General features: G+C 46.1%; 1 long non-coding RNA gene across 1 annotated transcript; it reads left to right on the top strand.

Annotated features, from left to right (window-relative positions):
• The first annotated feature begins 549 nt into the window (after window positions 1–549).
• LOC139186820 (uncharacterized) lies at window positions 550–18,151 on the top strand. The gene is made up of 3 exons (XR_011570424.1): window positions 550–639; window positions 1,532–1,674; window positions 17,873–18,151. It is a non-coding gene; the product is annotated as an uncharacterized lncRNA (long non-coding RNA).
• Window positions 18,152–23,671: the final 5,520 nt, after the last annotated feature.

The following is a 23,671-nucleotide window of genomic DNA, read 5'->3' as shown; positions in this document are numbered from 1 at the left end:
CCACATGTCAAGTGTTCAAATCATTTCAGCCAAAGTGGAGTTTTGTCTCTGTTCACTTGGCCACTGCAGGCGCATGTTGGGAGGAGGGTGGTCCATGTTTTCAGACCCAAAGCTCCTTTTCCTCTCTTATTGGTTCAGGGTTAGACCAGGAGGCTGGAAACCTGGATTTCAGCCCAGGCTGCTCTCTGGCTCCTGAAATCTTCATTGTCTTGAGTGTGGAAGTGGGGTGGAGGGAGATGGCACCACCTCCCTCTGAGCTCAGGTTGGCATGTAAATGTGCAGCACACACGTTCAGGAAGATGTGCTGCATCAGGAAGATGCAGGGGGAGAGCTGAGGCCCTTGACAGAGAGTAGCCGTGCGCAGGATCCACGCAGCTTCCTTTTAAGGGGCCTGAGTGAGGGAACGGGTATGCTTCTGAGCTTGGACAGCTCTGCAAAGGTATATTTTTGAGACTGATGCAAAATCCCAGGCAGTGACGTTCTAGTGACTCAGCCCAGTGGGCGGAAGTGATTTTAAATAATGACAGTATCAACCGTCTTCCTCCTCCTGCTCCTTCTGCCACGGAACACAAACTCTCTTGTCCTGCACCCACTGAGTCAGCTACTCTCTGCGGGCCTGAAACGCAGGCAGCGCTACACGTACGTACATCATGATGCAGCTCTCTGAGACGAGGCGGGAAAGCAACGTCCTTGTCTCCTCCCCCCAGTACCAAGCCCAGATAAACAAGGGGTGATAAAAAGGTCACCTTGTACGTTCCCCAGTTTTAAACAGACTTTTCAGAGTGAAGTGAGTTGTAATTATAGTTGCTACCATCAGAGAGGAGGGCACTTGAGTTAATTAGAAAGGGAGGCCACCCAATTTCGGTTAGAAATTGGTAGTATTTTAGAGAGAAAGAAACTGCAGTAATTGGATGGGGGCAGCTTACAGATGTCTTTCAGACAGAACAATAGGGGGATCGGCTTGGGAAAGAGGACGCAGGTCATGGCCAGGTTTGCAGCTTGTGAGTTTCTCCATGACCAGCACAGAGATGGACTCATGGACCCCAAAACGTGCCCAGTCTCAGTGTCCTGGTGACGCTGGCCAGTATCCTGGTCACCTCTGGTGACCCCGGGGCCTCTGGAGGCAAGGGGCCAGTCAAGGATTTTGCTGGGGCTTTGGAAGGATGTCAGAGACTCTCAAGCTAGCAGCAGGAGGAAAAAGGAGGGTGGTTTCTTAGAAGAGACCAACCTCAAGAATAAAAATGAGCTGGAGATGGTAAAGATGGGAACCAAAGCGAACACTCAGCACGGAGGCTGTCGCAGGAGTTGGGTGCAGGGGTGGGAGTCTTGGGTTCATCCCTCACCTCGCTCACCCCAGACTCTGAGGCTCTGAACTGGGAGATGCATGATTGTAAGGAACAAATATTCACTGGGTACTGTCAGGACAAATGCTGATTAAAGTAAGAGGTTCCATCCTCCCTGTTTAAAAATAATGGAAGAGATTTCCCTCTTTTACTTTGAGCACTGACTTCAGAAAACTTGTCATTGTCAGGATCTGCTCTCTTCTTTGAAAGACCTAAATCCTTTTGAAGACTAGATTGGCATTTTGTCCCTTTTATGACCCAGGGATGTCTTCATCAGGCACCTCTTTGAAATGTGAATGCCAAGGGAGATGACACCTGTCTCCCAGCATAGGTGAGTTGCAAAACACCCTCCTGTCATGAAGTATAAGTTTGTTTTTCCTTTGGATAAAGTCATGTAGGTAACACAGATGGTTACCCCAATTACCAGGTAAAGTTAGGATGAGCTGTGTGTGACCGGTGGTGCTGGTAAGTCCCCTGACTTCAGGACTAGTGGGGTTTATCCTGAGAACCTGTATGTAATGGGTTGCATCTGCATGGCTCTCTAAAAGGGTGAGATTTCTTTCTGCTTCTGTAATTCTTGATGGATTGTCTGTGCAGTGCCTCACATTCTGGTTCAGTGCTTATTCAATAACAAAACCAATTTTGTTCTCTACTACATTTGGGAAGAGAATTTCTGGGTTGGGAGAAGATTTTGCCTTTAACTTCCCTGGTGGCTCAGATGATAAAGAATCTGCCTGCAATGTGGGAGACCCAGATTTGGTCTCTGGGTGGGGAAGCTTCCCTGGAGAAGGGAATGGCTACCCATTCCAGTATTGTTGGCTGGAGAATCCCATGAACAAGAGGAGCCTGGCAGGCTGGATTGCATGGCGTCACCAGGAGTTGGGCACCACTGATTGGCTAATGCTCTCACTTTCATACTTCCCCAAAGAGTACCTACCATATATGTGGTATGTGCCTGACCTCCTGAATTAAGTCCATATTTCTAAGTACAGTCTACACCGCTTGGCTTTTTACAGCTGAAGTTCTCTCAAATGAGCTAACATTTTCCAAGGGATGATCTTAAAGCTCAGTGAAGGATCAGATATTCATTTGTGGTGGTTTCAGAAGGTAAGAGACTTGTCCAGGCTCATGACAACTGGAGAGAAACAAGGGATTGTTAAATTCCTGGACTCCAGGACTCTCCACTGCCATATCACCCATCCCTAGAAGCCCACATTGTTTGGATTGTCACTGTATTGCACTCTTATATAATTTCTTTTATAGTCACTTGCAATATTCAAATTTTCCCCCAAGTTCCTGATCATGGTCTGCTTCATCATGTTTGATGAATTCTTAAAAAAAAAAAAGCAGTTTGATCCTCTTCTAGGTAAGCGTGTGAGAGAAATGAGTGCATATTTCCACGGAATGACTTGTACATCCCTGTTTGTAGCAGTTTTATTCATGAGAACCAAAACCTGGACACAACCCAAACGCCTATCCACAGGTGAGTAGAGAAGACAATTGTGATCTTTCTGTACAAGGAGTCCTGCTGAGCCATTAGAATAAATAAATGATACATGTGAGTCCTTAGTGAGTCTCAGAAACATAGCCCCAAAAACACTATATGCTTTTCACTTAGGTGAAATTCTATAATAAGCCAAACTAATCTATAGTGAGAGAAAGCATCTCAGTGGTTGCCTGGATGGAAGTAGATAAGATTGACTGCAGATGAGAATGAGGGAACTTTGGGTGATGGTGGATATGTTTTATGTCTTGCTTAGGATGGTGGTTGCACAAGTGTATCCATTTATCAAAATAACCCGAATACCTAAAATCAGTTCAGTACAGTTGCTAAATTGTGTCCGACTCTTTGCGACCCCATGGACTGCAGCATGCCAGGCTTCCCTGTCCATCTCCCAGAGTTTGCCCAAACTCATGTCTATTAAGTTGGTGATGCCATCCAGCCATCTCCTCTGTCGTCCCCTTCTCCACTTGCCTTCAATCTTTCTCAGCATCAGGGTCTTTTCCAGGGAATCAGTTCTTCCCATCACGTGGCCGAAAATATTCATTCCTTCCAATGAATATTCAGGACTGATTTCCTTTAGGATTGACTGGTTTGATCTCCTTGCTGTCCTAGGAACTCTCAAGAGTCTTCTCCAACACCACAATTCAAAAGCATCAGTTCTTTGGTGCTCAGCTTTCTTTATGGTCCAACTCTCACATCTATATATGACTACTGGAAAAACCATAGCTTTGACTGTATGGAATTAAAATAGGCATTGGAAAAGATCCTGATGCTGGGAAAGATTGAAGGCAGGAACAGAAGGGGTTGACAGAGGATGAGACGGTTGGATGGCATCACTGACTTGATGGACCTGAGTTTGAGCAAGTTCCAGTAACTAGTGATGGACAGGGAAGCCTGGCATGCTGCAGTCCATGGGATCACAGAGTCGGACATGACTGACTGACTGAACTGAACTGAATTATATATAACATACACTTCAGTCAGGTTTCTTCAGGGAAAAATCATTTTCCCTTTTATGCACAAAATTTGAAATTTAAAAAGATGCAGTTTTCTGAATCAGTCAAGGTGACCTGATCCCTATGAAGATGGGAGCACGGCCCTCCTGCAGGGCCCTCTGAATATGTCACAGGCTTACAAGGGCATTAATGTTATCCTAGTCCCCAGTCTCTGAGAAGTAAACAGGAGCCTGGCTCGCAATGACGCTCAGCTGGGAGGGAGGGGTGTGTTCCCAGATCCCTTCTCTGGGGAAAGCCTGCCCTGTCAGAATAAAGCGCAGCCCACAGCTAGAAGGGTTGTTGATGAATCATGAGGCTTTTATAGGACTGAAAGGGCTGTGATTCACATGTGTCAGAGTTGATGGGAAAATTAAGGGCTCCCTTCCCCAAAGAGGGGGGATAGGGAACTCTTTCTTTAAATATTACGTTTCTTTAGATAAAAAACTAAGTCGCTTCAGCTCCTCCCCACTGATTCATTCGCGAGAAATACCTGTCAGGTTTTATGTCTGGTGAAGTCAGATCCTTTCTCTGAACAAGGTAGTGTAGGGTGAGGGGGATCACCTAACTCTTGTTAGTGTTTATTTAATGTAGAGAGAAAACCCACTTCTCGGTCACTCAAGCCATCACTCCTGCTAGGTGAAGGCAGGGACGTCGTCCTTCTCTGACCGGGTTACCAGCCTCAGTCAAGGGTCGGGCAGAAGAAGATGGGCCAGAATGGTAATTCAGTGATTTAAATAGACATCGTGAAGCCGGAAAATATCTCTAGGATCCCATTCTGATATCTGGGCTTCTCTGGTGGCTCAGACAGTAAGGAATCTGCTGCAGTGCAGGGGACTGGGTTTGATCCCTGGGTCAGGAAGATCCCCTGGAGAAGGAAATGGAAACCCACTCCAGTAAACTTACCTGGGAAATCCCATGGACAGAGGAGCCTGGTGGGCTACAGTCTATGAGGTCACAAAGAGTCGGACACGGCTGAGCAACTAATGCTTTCAGAGAGATTATTAGAGGCCTTTGTGCATTCATCAAATTTACATCTGTCTTTTTTTTTTAATTAAAAAGTTTTGTGGAGAGGGTCGCTGTGCTGAGTCTTTGAGGCTCCTCGGGCTTTCTTTAGTTGCAGTGAGCTAGAGGGGCTACTCTCTAGCTGCAGTGCCTGGGCTTCTCAGTGCGGTGGCTTCTCTTGCTGTGGAACACAGGCTCTACAGTGCCTGGACTCGGTGGTTGTGACCTGTGGCTCTAGAATGCGGGCTCAGTGGTTATGGAGAATGGGCTTAGTTGCTCCAAGGCATGTGGGGTCTTCATTCCCTGACCAGGGATTGAACTCGTGTCCCCTGCATTGGCAGCTGGCAGGTGGATTCTTAACCACTGGACCACCAGGGAAGTCCTCCATCTGTGTGAAGTGTGGGCTTCCATGAAGGTGTGGAGGGAAGAAAGTAACAGCAGAGATCTGACTGATGCATCTGTGAGTCCAAGGAACACCAAGGACTTCTAGCTGTCCCCAGGAGCGGCAGGCAACAGGTTCAGCCTCAGAGCACCAGAACAAACCAGCCCGGCAGACAACCTGATTCAGGCTTCTAGCCTTCAGAACTCTGAGAGAATACATCTCAGTTGTTTCAGCACCCAGTTAGTGGTACTTTGTTCTGGTAGCCCTGGGAAGTGAACACAGGAGGCCTAGCAGGAGAACGAGCTTCGTGCGTCCGAAGAAAGGGCAAAAGGCCAACGTGGCTGGAGGTGCTGGGTGAGGAGAAGGCCATCATGGTCTGCTCTGGTTGGGCTGCGGGCTACAGTGACCAGTATGCTGTTGACTGCCCCCAGGGGGCCTTTGGGGCATCTTTTCAGGGTTTTGTCGTGGAAAGAACATTCAGATTGAGTCACAGGAGCTGGGTTCAGCCTCCCCTCCCTCTGCGTGGAGCCGTGTAACTCACATTTCTGCTTTCACTGTCTGTAACACAAGAAGATGCTCATGACATGCTTGGTCAGTCCATCTCTCAGGGTGTTAGCTGGAAACGGCAGATACTATTGGAAAGTCTGCTGTGAACCACATACCAGGATTTTAGATGTAACTAACTACTCCTGTCGGTTCTGAGTTTCATCAGAGACCCGCCCTGCTGCCCCCAACCCCTGCAACAAAGGGAAACAAAAATATGGAGCTGCCTGTCTAGGCCTTACTAAGAGATTGTGAAGTCAGTGTTGAGACCGTTAATTCATCACTTGCCTGGAGACTACCTAAGACAAGGCTGGGGCACCCAGTAAGAGACGGGTGGGGAGGTGCTGTCAAGGGTGAGAGCTGTACAGGAATGGGAGGTGGTGCTTTTCCCTTCACACCTCTGACTGTCTCTACCCCACCCCCACATCCCCACAAGAGTGCTAAGTCACTCCAGTCATGTTCAACTCTGTGCAACTCCATGGACTGTAGCCCTCCATGCTCCTCTGTCCATGGGATTTCCCAGGCAAGAATACTGGACTGGGTTGCCATGCCCTTCTCCAGAGGACCTTTCCAATCTAGAGATGGAACCAGCGTCTCTTACGTCTCCTGCATTGACAGGCAGGCTCTTAACCAATTGTGCCACTTGGCAAGGCTCGAAGGAAGACAAGTGAAATTCTGAGGCTTCAGAAGGCCTGCAGAGAGCTCAATAGGTACCCTCTGGAGTTGGAGGAACAAAGGGACTGATGCCTGAGCCACATTTCAAGCCACAGAGGCAGAGCCTGGTTGGAGTGGTCCCCTAGGGTGGTGGGACAAGGAGAGGGGTGCATGACAGTGAGGTGAACTCAGGAATGTGGGCTCAGGAGCGAGTTTCCATGGTGGCGGGAGGACCTGCAAAAGTGCGCTGGCGTGGAGTTACCTTGAAAGGGACTCAGCCCCAAAGGATGACCTGCAAGGCAATGTGACCCCAGCAGAGACTCAGGGTGGGGTGGGCAGCAGAAGCCAAGGCTGGGGGCTAAGTGGGCATCTTGAGGAACAGCACGAATGTCAAATATGTCCCCGCAGAGGGATCTCCTCGGGACTGCAGAAGCTCCCCAAGGGAGAGAGTAAGCTCGTGGGCGGGACACCCCTACCACCACCCCAGGCACTGGTTTTGGGGCCCTGCACTGATCAAGCGCTCTCCTGGAGTGCCCTGTCCCCTCTCCATGCTCCAAGTCTGGAGGGGCCGGAAGGGGATTTGAGCAGGGGAGGAACGGGGGAGACATCCACCGTGTTCCTCCTCCCTTATTTTGAGTTTCTTAGCCCGAGTCAAGCCTGAGTTGTAACTTGGATATGGAGTTATAGCCTTGAGGTAGACTGAACTGGATTTCCCAGTACCTGCAAAGGGAGACTATTCAGTAATAAATACAATGACTGGAAAAGCTTTGGGACTTTACCTGGAATTCATCTGGGGACAGAGAAAAACAACTTTACCAGGAGTTGCTTAAAAAAGTAGTGGCCTGAAAGAGTCAAGATGTTTTTCTCTTTTTTTGGTTAACATCTTTTGATTTTTAATTGGAGAATAATTGCTTTAAAATGTTGTGTTGGGTTCTGCCACACAGCATTGTGAAATTAGCCAAAAGTACACATATATCCCCTCCTTGAACCTCGTTTGACCAGTTTGACCAACCTCTCCCATCCCACCTCTCTAGGTTGTCACAGAGAACCGAGCTGAGCTCAGTGCTATATAGCAAAGCCCCACTAGCTCTCTGTTTTACCTATGATAATGTATATGTTTCATTGCTACTCAATTCATCCCACCTCTTCTTCCCCTAAAGCTGTCTTTCTGTTTATACCATACTGAATCTTACTCTTTTAACAAAGAGCTTATAGTTAGATAAGTTAACCTTAGAACCTCATTTCCTGAGCATAAAAGGGTCAACAGAGCCCACTCTCTTTACTGTAGATAAATAAGCATTCACATAAGGGACATGTATTTTTTTTTTAATTTTTATTGAATAGTTGGTTTACAATGTGTTAATTTCAGGTGTACACCAAAGTGAATCAATTATACCTATACATATATCCACTCTTTTTTAGACTCTTTTCCCAAATAGGCCATTACAGAGTATTGAGTAGAGTTTGCTGTGGTATATAGTGGGTCCTCGTGTACATGCATGCGTGCTCAGTCACTCAATTGTATCTGACTCTTTGTGACCTCATGGACTGTAGCCTGCCAGGCTCCTCTGTCCATGGAAGTCTCTGAGCAAGAATCCTGGAGTGGGTTTCCTTGGCCCCCTTCCTCAACTGTCCCTTTTTTAAATTCCTTTGACAACACCCTAGTCACTCATTTGGCACTTGAGTCCTGTCACCTGTCTATGGTTCATTGATTTTTTTTTTCTGTATCAATACTGATTTGGACTAGACCATAAACCCTTCTTCAAGATAGGGGTCTTGCTTTGAATATTTCATGACATGAGTCTTTGTTCACCTTCGGGGACTTCACAGTCAGCCAGGGAAGATTAGTGAGTAAAGAGAAAGCTCTGGGCCATATATGGATGGTTTGGGGCCATGCCTTGGCCGTCCATCCTCCTCCACCTTCTTCTCTTAGAAACCGTCCCCTATCTGAGAGGTTGCCTCCTCTCAACCTCAGAGATGGCACCTGTGGTCTAGGCCTCAGGTACTAACATCCTGAACTCGTTTCCCCATCCACAGCGAGTGGACGTGTGACTTATTAGTGAGCTTGCTGAGGAACCTGGTTTCCTGCTGAACTTGAACCTGGAGCAGTGGAGGCAGGAGCTGCTGTAGTCAGGATGCCTCCAATGCCTGAGCCTATACCTTCTACTCAGATTCTGGTCTGGGCTGAATTGTCTATCAACCAATAGAAAATACAGAGAGGTGTTATGAGAGAGGGGTGTTATGGAGTCACATATGATTAAATGTCGCACATATGTATATGTATGTGTGTATATGTGTGTGTGATGGCTTTTAGGAGGCAGTTACACCTGAACCAAACCTGGAAGGACCGGCAGGAGTAACTAGAGCTGTTCCAGGCAGACAGTAGCAGGTTTGTACTTTGAACCTGACGTCGAAGCAGGTCCAGGGCCTCCACGTTGCATTCCAGTACTTCCCCAAACATCTGTGGAGGGAAAACTGCTTTCAGGGGATATTACTAGATAGATGTGCAGAGAAACAACTGTGGACAAAATTCCTGAGAACAAAATCACTCCACTTCCTGCACGCCAGGTTTTTCTGAGCCTTTAATCTGTTAGTGTGCATCCAACAACAGAATGCTTTGCTTGCAGAGCACAAATGATGCTCTGTCTTGAACACTTTTGGAAAGTTTATGAAGTGCACTTGTCCCTGAGGTGTGGAGTAATAAATCATTCGGCAACACTCAGATCCCACCATCCTGGGTCTAATTGGCTCCCCAATTGTAAAACCAAATTACATGACACCCAAGACAATATAAACACACTCGATTGGGCAAACAATGGCTTGATGGATGACTGTAGACTTATCGAGAGTTCCCGCATTTTCAGCCTTTCTCTGTTTTGCGTATGAATGGCTCTCAACCAGCATTATTCTGCAGTTCTTTGGAATACAGTTTAGATGGCTGGGACCAGTGCAATGTGCTATGAGGATGTTTTGAATATTGGCTTAGTGGAACCCTCCAAGAAATGAAGCCATTTTTATTAGTGAGGCCATGGGCATTTGCAGAGACCCTGGATGGACAGGCAATGGCAGGAATGGGGAGTTGGGATTTCAACAGGGAGTTGAAAGTGAAAGTAGCTCACTTGTGTCCAACTTTTACTACCCCATGGACTATACAGTCCATGGAATTCTCCAGGCCAGAATACTGGAGTAGCCTTTCTCTTCTCCAGGGGATCTTCCCAACCCAGGGATCAAACCTAAGTCTCCTGCATTGCAGGAGGATTCTTTACCAGCTGAATCAAAAGGGAAGCCCAAGAAGGCAATAATGAGGTGTATTTTAGAAAGCCCATTCTTAGGGCGAGGGAATTTAAAGCGGGAGTGTTCCCAGAGACAAACTAGTTGTTAGCAAGCTATTTCCGTAGTGGGGCAGAAATCATTTAGGTGCTGACCTAGGGGCTTCCCTGGTGGCTCAGATGGTAAAGAATTTGTCCATAATGTGGTAGATCCAGGTTCAGTCCCTGGGTTGGGAAGATCTCCTAGAGAAGGGAATGGCTACCCACTCCACTCCAGTATTCTTGCTTGAAGAATTTCGTGGACAGTGGAGCCTGGCGGGCTACAGTTCATGGGGTTGCAAAGAGTCAGACATGACTGAGCAACTCACATTATGGGAGTGGAGGTGTCATGGGACTGGAAGGAAGACATGATGATCTGAGAAACATTTAGGAGGTAGACCTGGGTCTGAAGCAGCTGTGGGGGGTGAGAGCAGGGGTTAGGGGATGGGAGGATGATCCATGACTCCTGGTTTGTTCAAACAGAGTGAACAGCTCTGGCCCTGCAGTTCTCAGACAGCCTAGCAAAGAGGAAGCAACACAGAATAGAGCTCAGTTTGCATCCTGGCACTGTCAACTACTCAGTAGTATGGTTTGTGCAAGTAAGTTCATAACTTCAAGCCTTGGTTTCTTCACCTGTGAAATGGGATGATACCATCTCGCCAGTATAAAGTGACTGGCACATAGTTGATGCTTAAGAAGAGGAAGCTACAGTTCCTGAGACAGAGGACCCATAAGGAGGAGCCATTGAAGGAGAAAGACAGTAAGTTTCATTTTAGAAGTGCTGCACTGGAGGTGACTTGGGCAGCCACATGGCCGTGTTCAGTAGGAGAGTGGATGCACAGGCATGGAACTTAGGAGAGACGTCTGGGCTGAAGAGAGAAACCGGGGGCCATCAAGCTTTTGGAATTAGACCAAGGGAAGGAAGGGACTTCCCAGGTGGCGCTAGTGGTAAAGAATCTGCCTGACAATCCAGGAGACATAAGAGATGCAGGTTTAATCCCTGGGTCAGGAAGACCTCCTGGAGGAGGAAATGGCAACCCACTCCAGTAATCTTGCCTGGAGAATCCCATGGACAGAAGAGCCTGGTGGGCTATGGTCTATGGTATCACAAAAAGTCAGACATGACTGAAGCAACTTCACACACGCATACCCAAGAGAAGGAAGTAAATGAGAATAACCTGAGATTGTATGGGGAGAGGAAAATGAAGGTTCTGAAAGAGAACCTTGGGAGTGTTGTCATTCGGGAGGTGAGAAGGAGGAGAGTCGGTAAAAAGACTTGTCATGATGAGGAATCAGAAGGAGGCAAGCTGGAGTCTCAGCTCCATCATTTACTGGCTGTGTGACCCCAGGCAACTCTCTAAGCCTCAGTTTTCTTATCTGTAAAATGGAAATTTAACCCATACTGCCTACCTCAGTGGACTTTGGTGAGTTAAGGTTCGTGAAATTTTTTTTTTTTTCATGAAATTGTTTTTTAAGCTAAAAGCCTTATAAGTGGTTCCATGTGATCAGGTTTCCCCTATAGACTGAATCATCCTGGGCCTAAAAACAAGATAACTTCAAGAGGATCTTGGCAGGAGGTGAGGCTGGCCACACTCACTTGGCAGGAATTACAGCCCAAGAAAATGTCTCCTGGGCAGTTCCGGGATTCCCGGACAGGGGGTACCACCCAGCAGTCTCTTTTGCTCTGAGCAAGGGGTCTGCACCTCATTCTGAGAAAACGAACCCTTATACACAGGCCTCTCACACCCTCTCCCCCTTGACCCCATCACCCTGGCTACACCTGGGGGGACTAGGAGTGGGCCATGCTCCTGGGGCAGCTGGCTGGCCAGCAGCTCCCCAAGCCTGCCCTGCCCTCTCCTGTGTGGAGGTCTGGACTCAGGAGCACTGAGGGAGCCCAACACCACTGACGGCCTTGGCGACAGAGGGAGGGTAGCTCCTGGCATACCTCCCTGCTGATGGGGGTGAGGGTACTGGGGCAGGGCTTCTCTGCCTCCTGCTTCTCCGGCTGTTTGTTTCTTTTCTCAGTAAACCCCTGCTCGACAAGGCAACCTGAGAGTGCTGATGTGTCTTGCAGCTTAAAGCAGCCCAACTGTCGAGGGAGAGTCTCAAGATCTCTCCAGAGGCAGTGGGAGTTTGCTCAGAGCAATGCACTCCAGCTACTCGAGGAATGGAAACATGGCTCAGTCTATTGCTGGGGACTGTAAACAAGGTCACGGCACCTCCGCGCAGCAGTCAACACTGCAGCTGGAAACAGAGCAGGGAAGTTCTCTCTGTGCCTCCATGGAGGGATCCACAGGACGCCTCCCCAAGTGAAAGGTGTGAGGTTCAGAACAGTGTGTATAATCTATCACTTACATAGCAAAATGCAATCCATAAACTATGCTGGGAATATCACACATAGTCTAATGACATTGGTTGTCTATGAGGAGGGGAGCCATGGTGAGAGAAAGAATTCTCTCTGTAAGAACGGTAATAACTTAAAAAAAATTTTTTAATGTATGTATTTAATTGGAGGATGATTACTTTTCAATATTGTGATGGCTTTTGCCATACAGCTTGAATCTTGAAATCACCTACTTAAATAATCATGTCAGAGAAAAGTTTTTAAGAACATGGCCAATGACGTTGAGCCATCCTGGGTTCGAGTTTGGCTCCATAACTTATTGCTGTGTGATACTGAACAAATTATTCCACCTCTTTGAACTCATTTTTCTCATCTGTGAAATAATAACATGAATGCCTCCGGATAGGGCTGTTGTAATACTTGGCCCTGCCTGGCATGTAGTAGCCATTCGACTTTGGTTTGTCTATTGCTGTCATTGCCAGTCGCCCAATGAGGCACTTTCCCTTTTCCTCTTAGCCTCAAGACACTTTCCACTTTCCTCCTCAACTTCCTCGCTCCTTAAGCTACAAAACTTCAAAGCAGCACTTCTGTTTGCATTTTTGCTCTGCCCCCTCCCCCCATACTCCCTGGTAGCTCAGTCAGTAAAAAATCTGCCTGCAGTCCAAAAGACCTGGGTTTGATCCCTGGGTTGCAAAGATACCCTGCAGAAGGAAATGGCAAACCACTTAAGTATCCTTGCTGGAAAATCCCATGGACAGAGGAGCCTGGTGGGCTGCAGTCCTCTGCTGTACCCAAATTAGCTCTTCTATATATGATGTATATATATGTCTATATATGATGTAGTTGTTTTACAGCAGGAATTGGGGATGGGGCACAAGAGGATTGAATTCACATATTAGCAGTGGAAGTCCTTTTATTTTCAAATGTAGATGTTCTTATTTCTGTGAGATAAAAGGGTAACACATGCATTGTGAGAGTGACTCCATCAAGCACAGGCAGCTTGGCACTGCACACCATAGGAGGGTTGAAGGAACACGCCTGGTTATAGCGTGTGCGTGTGTTACTGCTCGGCCAACGGCCAGTGTATTGCATTGTTTTTTCTGCTCTGGGTATCTTGTTGAGGCCTGACAAGAGGAGAAGCAGGGTCATGGCTGATCCCACAATTGTATTTGTGTCTGCATCTGTCTTTTCCTCCCCTTTCATTTCCATGAAGGAGGTATCCCTTCCATATCAAAGCCCACCCCGACCCTGTGGTTTAGATTCCACACCTCTAATCTTCTCAGGGACCTTGTTCCCTTGGAATCCTGCTTCTGCAGCAGTTCAAAGGCTGTTCAGGGTACAGTGGTGACCCTGCAGATATAATTCCTTTTTCAACCGAGAATTCCAGTGCCTGAGGCCCAGAGCAGGTAAGAGGTGGAGGTGGGATTCAGATGAGGTTGCCTGACACTGCTCCACAGGTGCGTGATGCTCGGTCCTGTCCGACTCTTTGCAACCCTGTGGACTGGAGCCTGTCAGGCTCCTCTGTCCATGGGATTCTCTAGGCAAGAATACTGGAATGCATAGCCGTTTCCTTCTCCAGGGCATCTTCTCAACCCAGGGATTGAACCCACATCTCCTGTGTCTACTGCATCGGTAGGTGGATTCTTTGGCACCGAGCCACATGGGAAGCCCTACTTTTTCAACAGCTTTCAACCAATTGTCCTTGTTTTAATGCTAGTTTCTAGCCCCTTTGCCTTACCCCACTTTTCCAGGTGCCACCACTTCCTAAGACTTTGAAGATGTAAACTGTGTTGGTTTTAAGTTTTTTCACTGCTGGCTTCAAAGTCAGCTTTCTTCAGTCTGCTCAATCAGTTAAAACTTATCTAAATGGTTTCCAGCTCTCAAATTTTTGTGGTTATTTTATTCTGTCCCCTACTCACCATCCTTATGGGTTTATGTTAAACACAATCACTTTATCATTGTTTTTGTGGGTTTCCAGGAGGAAAACGAGATGCCTATGTTCTCTTGCTCATTAACCCTCTACTCTGGCTCTGAGTCCACCCCTTTACTGATGTCACTCAGACCAAGTTCACCAGTGACCTTCATGTTCTCAAATGAAGTGAGCTGCCTCTCACCCTTGATTACACAATGTCTCAGTATCCTTAGTTAACACTGAATACTCTCACATATGTACTACATTTACAATGGAAAACCAGCAAGGACCTCCTGTATAGCACAGGGAACTCTGTTCAATGTTATGTAGCAGCCTGGATGGGAGGGAAGTTTGGGGGAGAATGGACATACATATGTGTATGGCTGAGTCCCTTTGCTGTCCACCTGAAATTGTCACAACATTGTTAATCGGTTATATTCCAATATAAATAAAAAGTTGAAAATGAAATAGAGGGCTTCTCTGGTGGCTCAGTGGTAAAGAATCCCCCTGCCAATTCAGGAGATATAGGAGATGAGGGTTCAATCCCTGAGTTGGGAAGATCTCTTGAAGGAAGAAATAGCAACCCATTCCAGTTTCTTGCCTGGAAATTTCATGAACAGAGGAGCCTTGTGGGTTACAGTCCATGGGGTCCCAAAGAGTCAGACATGACTGAGTGACTGAGTACACACACCCACACTTTCCCTAAATCTTCCTCCCAAGAGGCTTCTCAGCCTCTCAAGCAAATAGAGCCCACCTGAGCCTGTGTCCAATAGGTTAGATATATTTGGACAATTTTGCTTTACCCTGCTCCCCACCACCATTACCTACTTTTCAAACATTCTGTAATCATTTCAGGTCTTGCCTTTTCCCTCTAAAATGTCTGCCTACATTTTAGGGACCAAAAAAAAAAAAGCACTGTTCTTTCTGTATGGAGGTTATTAGTAAATACACTTAAAAAAATCCTAAATTTCTATTCTTATTTGAGGTGCTTTGAAACCACCTGCTGTCTGCTCTGTGTGCTGCAGCAATTCTCAGATTCTTCGGTGAGCTGCTTACTGGTAGCTGAGAACCTGAAATTCACATCAATTCATTCAGCCTTCTGAGAGAATCTATCAGGAGGTAAAATCAATAATGCAGATAATTCAAACGTTCTACTAGCCCACACATAATTTCTACTAGCTTGTTTCTCCCCAGCGCTGCCAGGATAACACCCTATGCAACACAGATAATAAACAAAATCAAATTACTGCTCTCATATTCGTGGCTTGTTCCTGGGTTTGCTCATATGGTTGTTTATGAGGGAGTTCTAAACTGTAGAGGGAGTATTTTTCACCTTATTTCCAGTAACTATTCTACTTTGCTCAATTCTAAATAGGATTACTCACAGAATAGACACTGCTTGGAATTGGAAAATTTCTCCCAAGGTCTTTATTAATCTTCATTTTTCTCCTGTGGACAATAGGAGAGCACGCGTAGTTTTCCTACAATGGAATTGCCCTTGGAGAAGACCTTGCAGGCACTTCACCCAGGGCTCTGACATGTGCAGCTGTTTGTGGGTCACCAGCCCAGGAGAACAGCTCTCAAATGGGAAATCAGCATGATGATCAATGCGTGTGTGGACTTGGGTGTCATAAAGGCCTGGGTTTAAATCTTAGTGTTGGTACTATGGTTGACACCGATTAAGACTTGACCTCTCTAGGTCTCAGTGTTCTCATCGTGACACTGGGGCTTTTAATGGCACCTAACTCTTGGCGTTGCTATGAGGAGTAAATGAGCTAATCCATGTTGAAAGTGCTTAGTATATAGAGATTGGGACATACAGAGAGTGAAAGTGAAAGTGTTAGTTGCTTAATCATGTCTGACTCTTTACCCACCCCATGGATTATAGCCTATGTCCACGGAATTCTCCAGGCAAGAATACTGGAGTGGGTTGCCATTCCCTTCTCCAAGGGATCTTCCTGACCCGGGGATGGAACCTGGGTATTCTGCATTGCAGGTGGATTCTTTGTATCTGAGCCCCCAGGGGGGCCATCATTAGTCACAGGAGCTGGGTGGAGGATTGCTGCTCCCCTGAGTATAGCTGTTCTAGCCTGGACGCCATCCGTGTGCACCCAAGGGCCATCTGATCCACCGTCCATCAGAAAGATCTTCTTGTGGGGATGGACCCCCTCCAGTGTGCCTTGTCCATTTCCATGGTCACCTCTGGGTGCAAAAGGCAGCTGCATCTGTGCAGAAATCTGTGAGCTCTCTGCCTCTCTGGCCAGAGGTGGAAATGCAAAGAAAGGGAGAAGGGCCTCTGTACTTGTGGAGCCTGCTGGGGGCTAACTTGGCTTGTCCCCACTCTTTTTCTGCTCTCAGGATGCCAGGGCTTTAAGGACATTGTGAAAGAGCAAGTCCGGGCAGCAATATCAACAGCAGGACAGAAAGAAGACCCGGTGGTCCCAGTCAAGGAATAACAATGATAAGAATAAAACATGTTTAAAGATTAAAATCATAGATGCCACCTATTGAAGACTTCCTGTATGTTAGGACTTGTGTTCAGAACTCTGCATGCACCATTCCCTTCTCCTACTGTGAGGCAGGCACCATGCTTTTCCATGTCGTAGATGAGGCTAAGACACAGAAAGGTGCCTATGGTCTTGCAGTTAGTAAGTATCAGAGCCAGAATTTGAACACAGGTTTTCTTGAGGGGAAAATGCACAAAACATTCTAAATCCTTGGTTTACCTATCCCCCAGCTGATGCAAGGGCTCAAGGAAACTCACGTGTCCAAGGATGTTCATTGCAGATGTTTGCACAATGTCCCTAGTGTGTCCATCAGCAGGGGAATGAATGAACCAAGGTTGGAATACTCTGTGGCCATTAAAAAGATGACATGATTTGGGCTTCCCTGGTGACTCAGACAATAAAGAACCTGCAAAGCAGGAGATCCAGATTCGATCCCTGGGTCGGTAAGATCTCCTGGAGAAGGGAATGGCAACCCACTCCTGTGTTCTTGCTTGGAGAATCAGCATGGATACAGGAGCCTGGCGGGTTACAGTCCATGGGGTCGCAAAGAGTCGGACACGACTGAGCTAGTAAGCACAAGCGCAGTACAGGCAAAGACAGATGAAGCTCCGCCGCCCTCAACCGGCAGTGCACCAGGAGCTTCAAGCATCTGAACAATTTCCGCCTGCAAAACGCCCGGTGGACTGCCTCGGCTTCTTTTCCATCAGCTTCAGAGCTGCCAGCTCTCTGGGGAGACAATGCTTTCTCCAGATTACTACAAATGAAAGACCTGATTCTCTGCCTGCTCTTTTTTTTTTCCCTTCTCCTATAATCAGGAAGTCATGTTTTTCATTTAGGATAAGGCAATTATTTTTCTGCTGATGAAGACTAACAGAAAGCAAATTGAGCCTCATTTCCACATTAATGTTATGGAGACTGAATTGAGAGATGACCTGACTTCTGGGGTCTCACTCCCTCCCTCTTCTGGATCTATACTTTATCTGACAAAGGCATCAAACACAACAGCTGCCACCAAAATGGCATGGACAGTGTAAATGACCGTGATCCTTTGTTCCTCACCTGGGAAATGATGAACAGAAGTCAGCATCTGCTGCCCTGGGCTCTGCTGTCGTGTGGACTAAATGTATATATAGGTCTAGTTAATGGCCTGCCCCACCGGAAGGAGCAGTGTAATATATATGAAAATCAATTTGTATTTTTTTCACTTGCCTGGAACTCATTGTTTGTTTGGTCTAACTGAATAGGCAAGCAAATCTTTGCAAAGGGAAATGAATAAGAAACAGCAGCTTTCTTTAGTGATCAGAAGTCCAGGTCAACTGTCATATGATTAAACAAATAGCAAACAAAAATGGTCTTAAAGTGCTTTCTTTTCTTTCAGAGAAAGAATCTCAATGATCTGGTCTACTGTGTACAACATGAACATTTCTGAGAACCTTCGAGAGCCCCAGGAAGCAAGTTGCCTTCATGGGTCAAGATCAGAGCTGAGGAAAACATTCTGTTCCACATCTTGAGCTTTGCCTTAGAAACCCAAGCCCCGCGCTCTGGGCTCCCAGCATTGTAAACTAGCAACCTTTGTTCAAAAGCCTCAGCCAAAATGTATTCCCTCTGTTTCAGTTCTCTTTTCACCAGATCATGTTCTTAAAGGTGTCTGCCAAGACTCAAACCACTCTTGAGATTTATATGCTGTCAAAACTTTCATGGGTTCCAGGTGAAGGCACACTTAGAGAGAGCTGATGCATGGAAATGGGACCATTTGTCTGAATAGAGCACTATTCAAATCCATAGAAAACGCTCTTTCTCCAAACTCAGGAAGAAGTTGCATTCTTTCCTTCCTTTCTTCTAAAGAGAATTAAGAGTCTGTGTGTCTTGACTAAAATGTCCAGGATCTAATCTTTCTCTTCCTGACATTTAGAGTAACCTTTGATGAATTACTCAACCTTTCCTCATTTGAGATGAAGAGGAAGTGCAGAGGACAATTATTAATTCAGCCACTACAATGTTAGAAGACATAGATAATGATGACTCTAAAGGTCCTTAAAAATATGTAATGCTAGGTGAATACTTAATCAAAACCTTCTCTGGGTTTTCAAAATTCTCTTTGGAATTAGTTCTGTGTGAATATGCCTCTCTGGATCTATTCTCATCTCCAATTGAGTACCCCTCCTTTCAAACTCTCATGATCTACAATTTGAAGTTGTTCTGACAAAAAAATCACCTGCCCACTGCATCATCACCAGATTTTCCTCTCCAGGCCATTTCCAAAAGAATGGGTCTCATATTCCTTTGTGAGAGAACAAACTGGTTATTCCTTACATCTTATCAACAATTTACAGAAAGGAAGTGTAATGAAATCAGAAGCTTGGAAATACATGTAATGGCTTTGTCTCATGTTTTTATTTGGGGTATAATAAAGTGCCACAGACATTAATCCAGGCACTGAGATAGCTTCTGAAGATATTAAAACAACTTGCTAAGTTTCTTTAGAATTAACCCAAAGGAGCAAACCTTTCTTCTCATGAGAATTATTTGGTTTAAAGATTAGTGGAGGGAAAATTTATAGTGTTTTACTTCACGTTTCATTTCCTGTATAAATGTTTTGTGGTACCATATTTAATTGCTTTCTTCCCCCACCCACCCCCAAATTCTCTTTCACCTTTTCTAGCCTCTTCAACCAAGTCAAAAACTCATGTCTCCCTTTGCCAAAAATTTCAGTTTCCCTTTCTTGTTTCCACTCTAATTGTCATGTTTACCCCATCATCTGCATCACCTAAATTCCAGGTGCACTGCGCCCTTCCCCCAGGGCATGAAGTCATTCTTCAACGGGGAGAGATGCACGAACTGGCCACGTCAAATGGTCACATGGCACTTGCTGGTTATTCACCCAGATGCAGGGAATGGACTCAGATTTTGTGCTCTGGGACACTAATCCCGAGCTCTCTTACTTTAGAACAAAATTACAATTTGTAGATTGAGGATGTGTCAGCCAGCCAAGACTGGGGGTTAGGAGGTGTGCTCAGTGGAATGCTTTAATACCCGCCAGAGGGAGGGCAGGGACCAGAGTTCTGGTTTGTTCCACTCACTCTGGAGCAGTGGGGTGCTAGTAAACGGTGCCCAAGAGACTGACCTGGGGTCTGCACCCGAAGGCCAGAATTACTGTTGCTACTGCTGTTCATCTGTATTACTTTTTCACTTGGCAAAATGGAAACTTCTAAGGCAATGAGTCTATCTTTACTCATTTTCAGATGACTGATCCTGGTGGGAGGTTTGCCCTGGATCCTGACTTTCTCACGAAAGGTCTCCTTTCCTTGACTCTTCACAGTGGGCCAGAGCCTTGTGATACTGGGCCAGAAATATGACCTGGAGGTAGAATGGATTTGGGTCCTCAAGCTCTCTGCTCTGGTTTCCATAGAAATGAGTGCATGTGGGAGGAGGGGGAGGAATAACCACTACAAGAGGTCTTAAAGGTCTTAGAGACTTTATTTTGAGAATCCCATCATGTAACACATGACGTAATACTCAGCAAAAGTGGATTTTTTTTTTGCATTTTTAAAAGAAAACTTTATTGAAGTGTGTTCTTATCACACACACATACAAATAATTGTATTCTTACCTTGTTATTCCAATTGAAAGCTGAAAGTTGGAGGGGGCGGAGTACAGGATTGTCTCCTCTATCTACTCATGACAGAGGGGGCGGAGTACAGGAATTGTCTCCTCTATCTACTCATGACAGACTGGTCACTGAACCCTTTAGTGGAGATGGCTGTCGATTGAAAAAAAAAAAGCACAACCTTAAAGTTGAGAATTATGTGTTTCTTTTGGTGGACAAAACAGAGGACTTACGCCCAGAAGACAGCCCCTCAGATAGCTCTGAGGGAGTGCTCTGAATAGGTAAGGTAGAGGCCAGGATATGTAGGGATTTTTGCAACAAAAACAAGGTGGTAGGAATATCAAAAGATTACTGTTAATTAAAGAAAACCAGGCATCTCAAGTTAATGAATTTAGCGCTCTTCTATATATGCACAGATGTAAGAGTTTGGACTCACTGGAATCATGCCTTTGCATCTTAACTATCTGGGGCCAGTATCCTGCTTTCCTCAATCCTAAATCCCCTCTGGGTGCACAGTTTGTGGCTGCAGTGGATGATGGCTTGATGGTTGCAACGTCCTTTATTTGCTTATACAGTAGGCAACATTTGTAATCCACAGCTGGATGTCAATGACTTGCAGTGTCTGCCTTTCTGCATTAGTTACACTTTGCGCCAGTAGACTGGTAGCCTGCTCTACTTCCATCACTTTTCTCTTGATACTCACACCCTAGTAAAGTACTTTGTTAATTTACTGCAGACATCTCCAGAGTGGCATTGCTCTTCTTGTGGCAAAAAGATTAGGACAAATGGAGGAAAGGTTGAAACACACTTTGAAATTTTTTGAAAATTGAGGATTTGGTCAGAACATGATTTGGTTAACTCATGTAAAATTATTTTTCTGTGAAAATTCAGCAAAAGTTTTCTGAAGGCATAATTGACTTCATTGATCCGGGTGACTTTGGCTAAGACTTTCCAGTTCCCTGTTGCAATCATACCCACTTAAAAATAATTCATTTTTGTGGTTGTTGTTTTTAAACTTGATGGAAAAAGATGACTAATTCGTGGCATTTGAGTTCCAGATTCTGAACAGAGGGTTTAACATAATTTATTACACTTTACATAGTGACATTTAATTTATTACAGTTATTCTTGAGGTTTGGGGAGAAAATTCAATACCAACTGGAAAGCTGTAATTAAAAGAGCATGGAGGAGCAGGGGCACTTCAGTTGTGTCCACATCTCTGTGACTCTGTGGACTCTGTGTAGCCCGCCAGGCTCCTCTGTTCATGAGATTCTTCAGGCAAGAGTACTGGAGTGGGTTGCCATGCCCTTATTCTCCAGGGGATATTCCTGATCCAGAAATCGAACTCGAATCTCTTAGCTCTCCTGCATTGGCAGGTGGGTTCTTCACCACTAGTGCCACCCGGGAAGCCCCCGTAACATCATAAAGGGAAAGAAAAGAGAAGAAAGGGAAAGAAAAAAGACTACCATTTACCAAACTTCTGTTGTGTGCTAAGTGAATTCACAGATATTGGGGGACTTCCCTGGTGGCCAGTGACTAAGACTCCATGCTCCCAATGCAGGGGGCTTGGGTTTGATCCCTGGTCAGGAAACTAGATCCCACATGCAGCAGTTAAAGATCCTGCATGCCGAGACAAACAGCGAAGGTCTCGCATGCTGCAACTAAGACCTGGCTCAGCCAAATAAACAAATAAATATTAAACAAAACCCCCCAAATTCACAGACATTATCTCATTGAAAACATCTAATTTCAGAGATTTCCTCTGTAAGGGAGAGAGATGCCATTGTTGCTGCTTTCCCCCAAGTGCAGAGATACGCGCATTGATTGAGTGTTTTCTATGTCCCAGGCACTCTTCCAAGCCTTTACATATACTCACACAATTCACTATCCCCATTTACAGATAAGGAAACTGAGGCACAGGCGATAGCAACTTGTCCAAGGCTATCTAGTTGTAAGTGGCAGAGTCAAGTTCCAAACTCAGAAAGCTGGGCTCTAGAATTCATATTCTTAACCACATCCCCACACTGCCTCTTGTCATTAAGAGGCAATTCATTCATTAAGCAAATATTTGATGAGTATCGACTCTCTTAAGCCATTATTCTTTCTTAAGGATTCTAAGCCAAATGAGATAATGCTCTTATCCTTGAGAAGCTTAAAATATACATAGATGTTCAGGAATGTGCATGCAATCAGTGACCACATTCAACCCAAGAACTTTACAACTAGCTCCTGTTTCCTGGAAGTGTTCACAATTCCATTCAAATCACTGGACAGCACCTGGCAAGAGGGACCCCCTGCTCCTCGCTTCTGTTCTAGAGGCCCTACTCTGTTCCTCTCTGAGGGTAAGGAATTCAGGGGCCATGGGCTTCATCCACCTGGAATCTGGGCCCCAACCCCTCCCTTCTAACCTCCCTGCTGGGTACCCGGGAACTTGCAATTCCCTGCAAAGCCCTGACCCTACTTCCAGAGCTTGCATGGAAAGCAAGCCCCTTCTAGGCAGATTTCAGCCCCCAGCTACAGATTCCTCAGCCAGAGGAGGGGCCAAGGGCATTGATTTGGAGGAGGAGAGCGCAAATGGAACATGGACTTGCGGGTTCACAGGGAGAGCAAGACTGACATGGAGGCAGGAAGAGGAGTCCCAGACTGGGCAGCCCACTCTGCCATGTTCAGCATAGATCTCCAAAGACCCAGAGAAAAATCCTACCCAGCCTTTCAGGTTGTTATGAAGATAATCTGTTGAGATAAGAGAACGTATTTTCCATAAGTGTACTAACTTTTTTATCAACCTTTAAAAAGTAGATATATGGTATGACGGTTTCCATTTGCACTCTTACCCAGGCCCCACAAGCTTGTTCACAGGTTTTGAATGGGCAGTTGTCCAATCTCAGCACTTTTTAGGATTCGTTTCACATGTGGTTTCAAAGTCCCTCTGCTTTCTCTGCCATCACCCCTACTTCTCCCAACTGGCCAGGGAAGCCCCTACAATGAGTGCTCCTTGGCCACTGGGGGCCTCACCACATCCTCCTCCCCATCAGCTTCCTCCCACCCAGTGGGTTCCACGCACCACTATCTCAGTCACTTCCCAGTCCCTCTGTCCCTCTTACCTCCCCCAGTCTTGGCTGAGCCCTCATTCATCTGGAACTTGCACCCTGGTGGCTCAACTCTGCCGAGGAATCTCCACAGTCAGCAGCCTCAATTGAGCTGAAGACTGTCCCCCAAAACGTACAGCTCAGTCTCCCAGTCTCTATAATAATGATGAAATCCTTCTCTGTTTTTCCCAGTCTCTGAAACCCTTCTTTACCTCACTCTCAGTGGCTAACTGTGTTTCTTGTTTCACAGAGAAAATAAAACCCATCCCTTTGGAGAACCCTCAACATCCTAGTTCTAACCTGGAATCCTCTCAGCCCTCCTCGTGCATTCCTGTTACAACAGTGCAGGCGGGGTGCCCTCCTCCCATGGGGGCCAATCGCATCCCACTGCTGTGGCTCTCTCCCTCTTTATCCCCAGATTTCAGTGTTCTCTCCTCCTTCTCGAGCCATAAACATGCTCTTTTGTTGTTATTCAGTTGCT

This window comes from Bos indicus, chromosome 14, assembly GCF_029378745.1.
Source record: "Bos indicus isolate NIAB-ARS_2022 breed Sahiwal x Tharparkar chromosome 14, NIAB-ARS_B.indTharparkar_mat_pri_1.0, whole genome shotgun sequence".
Taxonomy (NCBI): domain Eukaryota; kingdom Metazoa; phylum Chordata; class Mammalia; order Artiodactyla; family Bovidae; genus Bos; species Bos indicus.
Note: the sequence above shows the minus strand (reverse complement) of the source record. Positions and strands in the feature narration are given on the sequence as shown.